The sequence below is a fragment of the Panicum virgatum genome, chromosome 4K (assembly GCF_016808335.1).
Source record: "Panicum virgatum strain AP13 chromosome 4K, P.virgatum_v5, whole genome shotgun sequence".
NCBI classification, from domain to species: Eukaryota; Viridiplantae; Streptophyta; class Magnoliopsida; order Poales; family Poaceae; genus Panicum; species Panicum virgatum.
This window is the reverse complement of record NC_053139.1, coordinates 30,798,038-30,805,639: the sequence shown is the minus strand read 5'-3', so window position 1 is coordinate 30,805,639 and position 7,602 is coordinate 30,798,038. Positions and strand designations below refer to the sequence as shown.

At 45.6% G+C, this 7,602-nt stretch overlaps 1 pseudogene; it reads right to left on the bottom strand.

The window, feature by feature from the left end:
* Positions 1 to 1,253: 1,253 nt before the first annotated feature.
* On the bottom strand, positions 1,254 to 2,960 carry LOC120703630 (annotated as a pseudogene).
* Between the last annotated feature and the right edge of the window lie 4,642 nt (positions 2,961 to 7,602).

Below are 7,602 nucleotides of genomic sequence, written 5' to 3'. Positions count from 1 at the left end.
ATGTAACAAATTCACAAGACTATTGAAATTAATTCAGATGCCAAAGCTATATATCCAAAACCGTTAGCATATCAAACCAAATTTATAGAAACAAGAATTCATCTTTGTTGAGGTCCCAAAATCTATTTTTTTTACCTGCATCATAATTTTGCATTTGAGTACAGTTTATCTCCAGACCTGCATATGTTGCTTCAGTTTCTTGTAACCAATGGTTTTTATGTTAGTTCCAGGTATTTCAAATGTGTCGCAAAGTCCCAAAGATACAAATGCAGCAGTAGTTTAAAGTACCTGTTGAATCTGTCTTCCTTCAGTAGATATGTTTTCCTGATCATAATCTGTTTCTCTTTGGATTATGTTTTCCTGTAATTTGTCATGTCCATCCTTTTTTTGTAGGTTCTATCATGAAGCATATATGTAATGCACTTGCATGTATATTATGAGATTCCAATAAAACTAGATATACACATGCAGCATCAAAATCAAAATCTTTTACATTTACTAGCTCTTATTATATTGTTTTTGTTCTTTTGCTTTTACTGCAATTAATCCCTGTTCCAAGTTTATTTATGTAATATAAAACAACCTATGCAATTTTTCACAAAGTTCAATGTGTTCATGCAGGGAACCCTAGATTAGTAAATTTTTCGGGAACTTGAGACTAATCAGAGGTTGCAAAGGAGAATTACAAAGGAGGAAGGGAGAGATTTTGTACCTTTTCTGCAATCTTCTTTCTGGATTTGCTTGCTTGCCTTCTCTGCCTCCATTGTTGTGCCCCTGCGTGGAGTTTTGCTCTGTTTGTTTTCTTTCTTCTGATGCAAGAAAACTTTCTTTATAAGCTTTGTTGGGTTGTTGTTGGGCTGCTCTAGGCTTTTTATATATTTCTTTTGCTGAAATGTTTCTGATTGTGATCTTTAACAATCAATATGGGTTGTTGTGGGCTTTTTGTGTGCTTCTTTTTTATGAAAACATTCTGATTGGGCTTTTTCTTTATTTTATTTTTTTATTTGATTCTTCTTGTACTATATTATTTTCACGAAGAAAATGAGAGACTATAGTTTATTTGATGATTTGATTCTTCTTGGACAATCCTTACCAGGTTATGGGTTGTTTTTGCAATCCGTTAGTTTGTGTTGTCTGTTAAGAAAATCTGATATATTTTTTTGTCTAAATCTGTCAGTTTTTATCTGCCTACGTGTCACTATATGATAGGTTGAAAATTTAACAGATTTTGACAGACAAAATCTGTCGCCAGATAACTAAACAGACCCTTTTTTATTTATATATACTTGAGACAAATAGTATGATTCTAAATTTTCTGTTTCACACCATAAACTTTATGTCCATCAACCGAGTCGGGTACTCGGTTGGAGATGAAACTAACAGGCACAAGTGGCGGGATGCTCTGCTCGTTCCTGAAGTAGTCGTCAGGGTCGATCTTGCCCTTGGCCAGAGCGAGCCTCTTGTAGTTTCCCTTGAAGTACTTCTCGCCCCAGACCTTGCCTGCCTCGTAGCTGCTGACGTTGCCCACGACGACGTTCCTCCCCAGGTCGAGGTCCCTGTAGTTGAAGTAGGCCTCCCTCGGGTTCTTGCTCACGTACGGCGCCATGAATGCGTACAGGTCCCTGATCCACCTCACGTTCGGCTCCCCGTCGTTGCCGGCGGCCCAGTTGTTTATGTACTGGATGTTGTACAGCACGCCACCGCGGTGCGGGAACGGCGTCGCCGCCTCCGGCACGGCGCTGATCGCTCCGCCATAGGGGTCTAGGATCATGATCCCCGGGTCAGGCTTGGCGAGCCAGCCGAAGATCTCCGCCCACACGTCGCGGGGGATGGCTCGGCGGACGTAGTCGGACGTCCCCTTGTTGGAGGTGTCCATGGAGGTGGTCCGGTTCAGCAGGTCCGTCACTGGGATGGGCTGGCCGCTGCCCACCCAGACGTAGAGCACGGACTCGGCCCAGCTCATCTCCCGGCAGTGCGAGCGGTTCATCCCGAGCTCCGGGAAGCGGCCGCGCATCACCGGGAGGAGCGCATCGCACGTGCCGAGGTACTGGGACTGGAAGCTGGCCCACCCCGTTCATGACCCACACCCTGATGAACAGGTCGTCCGGGAGGGCCGGGCCGACCTCCTGCCACTTGGTCAGGACGTCGACGGCGCCGTCGTTGACGGATACAGGGACGATGAACGACGCGACCTTGGGTGGGACGGGAACGAGCCTCACCCGCCACGACAGCACGATGCCGAAGCTCTCGCCCCCGCCGCCGCGGATGGCCCAGAAGACCTCGCGCCCTATGGCCTTCTTGTCCAGGAGCCTGCCCTGGGCATCAACCAGCACGGCGTCGATGACGTGGTCGACGGCGATGCCGTACTTGCGCAGCAGCAGGCCGAACCCGCCGCCGCTGAAGTGGCCGCCAACGCCGATGGTCGGGCACAGGCCGGCCGGGAAGGCCAGCCGGTCGCCGCTCGCCTTCGCGACGGCGTAGTACAGCTCGCCGACCGTGGCGCCGGAGTCCACCCACGCGGTGGCCCTGGCCCGGTCCACGCGCACGGAGCGGAAGATGGCGAGGTCGACCAGGGCGAACGTCTCGGGTTGGACGGACCGGTACGAGAGGCCCTCGTAGTCGTGCCCTCCGCTGCGCACCCGGACGCGGACGCCGTGGCGGCGGCCGCAGAGCACGGTGGCCTGGGCGTGGGAGGCGTTGGTGGGCGTGACAATGCAGAGCGGGGGCACCGTGCCGGGGGTGGAGAACCGGGGGTTCCTGATGTACGACGTCAGGACGGAGGTGAAGGAAGGCGAGCTCTGCGTGAAGATGAGCTCGCTCGGAATGCTGGCCGAGAGGCAGTGGAGGAAGTCGCCGGAGGAAGCCGAGGAGGGGGCGGGGGCGTAGAAACACACGAGGCAAACGGTGAGCACCAGTGCTCGGAGTCGGAGCACGGCCATTTTTGCTGCTCTGAGCTTGCACGTACGATGTGCTTTGTGATGCTAGTGAGCTCCTCTGCAAACATTTAAAGCCAACACGTAGCGCATGAGTGCACGGTGCAGAAGAATGTGAGGCGCACGTATGGAAATGGAGAAGTCGCGGCACGAATGTCACATTTGAGCGCACGGTGCTATATTGATTTAGGACTTGAATCTAATTTTTTTAAGTCAATAAATAAGGTTAGAAATAAATAAAAATTTACTTTCAGTACATATACAAAACTAGGACATATATCCTTAAGAAAATTCTCTATGTAGCATCCAAAAAATTTGCTCTTCCCTTTATAGCACCCAAACTTCAAAACTTCTCTATGAGTGCAGCGCCGAAAATTTTGTTCCCTATCTAGCACTTCCGTTAGTATGGACACATAACGGTGTTAACTTGAAGGGGAAAAGACCATTATGCCCCTCTTTGATTTCTATCCAATCTGGTACATCATGCTGCGTTAGGCGCCATTTTTTTGGTTTTGCTTTGTTATAAACCCAAGTTGCTTTGGCGACCTAATTTTTTCAGTTTGTGTTTCTGTTTTTTCCCCTTAGTTCTCTTATATATTGCACTATATTGTTTTTTTCACAGAGTATAGAAGATTCAATTTTTGTTGCACAGGTAACACCTGACAACATCTCCAACAAAATATTCATGCATTTACGATTGCAATGCAACATGACAATTAACCAAATAAATTTTAGAGAGAATTCAAATTAATTCACATCCATACATAACCACAACCATCCAGAATCACATTACAGGTTCAAATGGGCAAGGGACGCCATGTCCGCGCTGTACTACTTGCTTACAGCGGCCGCGCTGCCGGAGGTCTGGCCGCGGCCCGCACCAACCAGGGCACGCGCACCCACGCCGGCGAAGGCTGCGCGCCTGTGTGCGTGCTCGCGACGCCCGCACCCTGTAGCCTCGCAGCATGCGCGCTCGCGGCGCCCGCGCCCTGCAGCCTCGCGGCGCCCGTGGCAGATAGGGTCTGCTCGCCCGCGCAGCCGTCATGGTCCTCGCCCGTGCTGGCCATGGGCTGGCCATCGGTGCCGTCCTGCTCTGGATCTAGAGTTCCAAGTGAGGAGGAGTGGGGGAGAGAAGCCAGAGAATGGAGCTCGGGATTTTTTTTTGGGAGATAAGGGGGTAATTTGGTCTTTTCATGGTGGATCCATATGGCTATTGATGGAAGAGACTAACAGATTGGATGGAAGTGCTAGATAGGGAACAAAATTTTCAGCGCAGCATTCATTGGGAAGTTTTGAAGTTTAGGTGCTATAGAAGGAAGAGCAAATTTTTTGGATGCTACATAGGGAATTTTCTCTATATCCTTAAACATATTTTTCTAATATATTTATTTTTTAGATATGATTCGATATACCTATAGTTCAAATTGGATTTACTTTAACTAAAAACATAAAAACTCATGTAACCATTAGAAAATATTAAACTAGGTCAAAAGTTAATGAAATCTGTACACCACTTTTAAGTGGCATAGTACATGTAAAAGATTATATTTGGGGTACATGAGCAAATATGTAGTATTTTCAACAACAATAATAGAAAATAATAAATTTTACTTTCCATGGCCGTTCCATAGTCCAAGCTCCTCCTAGAAATCCTTTTATTAGGAGGGTTCCATCATTCAGTCCGTCCTTGGAAATCATGGCATTTCCAAGGATGGTTGCCCGCGTGGTCCACCCTAGAAAAACGTTTCAGCCTTTCAGGAGCAGATCGGTTGCTATAGTGCACATCATGAATATTAAGTGCCGAGACACTTCTCAACCACTCTAGAAAATCTAGATATCCTTTTCTACAAATCATTCTTATAATAGTAAGTTTAGCGTAACGTTTTGGACTTGATGATTTTGAAACAAAGGAGTAATCTAATATGGTGCAGAATCACAAGTGACGTGCTTTGATTATAGCCTGCCCACCTTGATTTTAAAAATAACAAGCTTGTAAAAGGTGAAAGACTTTGGCATGACCCTGGATGGATCCTAACTTGGGAGACCTTGCCCGTGACGCTCGTAGCTTACACCCCACTACTGCAAAACGATCCGTAAGAGCGCCCTTTTTTCCAGGGGCGTGGATCAGTTAACCCGCTCACAAGGAGTGGGGTTACCACTCATCCATATAAATGCATTTCCCGTTTCTAGGTGCGGCCCACCCAGTCATCCGTCTCTAAAAACATGATCTACCCCTACAAATGGTTCCACATAAATAAATTCATAACTTTTTTATATTATCTCAAATAAAAAAGTCAACCTTTATATAAAAATTGTAGAGTTTGATGAGATCTAAAATTTTATATTTGATAACCTACTCATTTGAAGTTATTTATAGTTCAAAAAATTAATAAAAATTCTCTAAATTCAAATTTAGAATTTTTGACTTTTTTCAACAACCTCGGATGTAGATTAGCTCCATATCAAAATTGTAGTGGTAAGATCTAAAATTTTATAGTTTGTACATTATTCATTTAAGACAGTATTGGATCACAAGATTGAATTGTTGTACTCTATAATAGGTGTGACGTACTATATTGTATGGATATAGTTTATGAGAATATGAAAGCAATTTGAACATAAGTATCGTGATTGTGATTTTTTGAACATATGAAAAAACACTTGAGGTATGAGAAATATATCTTATCTCTCTCTCTCTGCGCGTGCGTGTGTGTGTTCAAAGAAAATAATAAATAAATAATTGTAGGTCCGGGTGATGGCATTACCAGTTTCTAGAAATAATTTTCAAAGATAGGTCAAGTGACATATCAGGCTGGAGGTAAGAGGATTGAACCCTGATTAACGCAAGTGTAAATATTTCATCAAAAAACTGTACCCCTATATTAGGCGGCCTGGCGATGGCCGGTTGGTTGGCATTTTTTCTTTTATATTTTGTTTGTTTTCAATTTTTTTAATTCTTTTATTTTCTGAAAATTAATTTGTAGGGGTGGTTTTATGCCCCAACATGCCTCTGCAAATACCATTTCTTGGGTAGGTGATGGGTTTATCCACCCCTAAAAATGCATTTACAGAGGAGGATACATTACCTGCTCCTATAAATGGTTACTTGTAGCTACGAAAAGCAAGAGCGCGTCATCCTAGGCATAATTAACCGAGCTCGAAGAACCTAACTGAACTGACCGAAACCAAACTCAAACTGACTGAAAATGATTTTTTTGTCATAATTTTGATCTCAGATCTCTTATGACCGAATTAATCCAGTCTATTCGGTTTCAAGTAGCGGTTAACCAAATATGAAGAAGACCGAATTATATAGAAAGTGACCTAATTCCTCTCTCAAGTCCAGCCCAAAATGGTCCATGCCAGCCCGTAAAGCCTTCACATATGCTAACCCTAACACCACCCATCCCACCAGCCTACCACACCAACACCGCCCGTCTCCCCTCCCTCCCAGACTGCGGCACTCCCAACCACCTCCAAAATTTAACCATGACCTTAGCTTGGAGCTAGGCAATTGTCTTTACCCGCCTCGAAAAATAAAAAATGTGCGCCTCAGTTAAGTTTAATGTAGTAGTGCCCTCAGCTTCCCTCTCTCTCTCCCTCCCCTAATATGGCGATCCCTGCCCGAAGGCGCTCTACGGCTCCGCAATTCCGAGGTCCCACCCGACGCCTGCTCACGCCCTGCCGACGCCGGCTCCTCCATGGCACAGTCATGCTAGTGACAGGAGCCTGGTGCTGGGGCTACCAAGATGACGACTATGGCATGCGTGCTTGACGCTTGGGGCCGGCCGGCCAGCTCGGTAGCGCCCTTCCTCAGGCCCTTCAGGTCGCGCGGCGGCCGGCGGCGCATCCCCACCGCAACCCCAGCTCTGCAGCGCCCTCTCTCGAGCCCTCCATGCCAGATCCAACGATTGAAGCCTCGACGATGGCGACGGATCCAGTTTCCTGTTTATTTGCGATCAATTTTGTTTGATTTGTGTTCACTTGTGCCTTGATGGAGCTATCTTTGCTTAATTCATATGCGATTGTCCTTCAATCTTGCATTTTTGTGTGTTGCCTCGATGTTTCAGTTCGTTTGGTCATGACCATGACCGAACCAAAATATCCAACACTGAGTTTACTTGGTCCAAGAAATTTACAAGAATCGATCGATTTCTATTTTCTGATTAATGAATTTGGCAAACAACCGAAGCACCGATCGGTTTGGTTTGGTCAGACCGAATGCCCAGACTAATGAGCATGTACCGCACCCCACGCCTACAAATATGGTTCGACCACCCCTACGAACCCTTTTTTTGGTGCCCATCTCACTCATTTTCTTATATGATGGGCCCATGCACCTGCCACGTTTCCTGCGTTACATTTAGTTCATTAATTTTCATAGTGTGGTTGCGCTCTAGTCATATTCCCACACTAATACAATAAACCGTTTTGCCATGAAGAAATGGATCCTGGTGGTGACAATATCGCAAAGAGACGATATAGATTGATATGATTGAGGAATATATATATATATATATATATATATATAAAGAAAATTTAAGGACCTCAAATTGCCAAAGTTGTTGAAAAGAGCAATATTCAAAATCACGTTTCATAGAAAACAATGGGGCGAAATACATGACTAGGACCGTATCTGGTTGGCTCTCTTGGCTGCCTTACTGTGGTG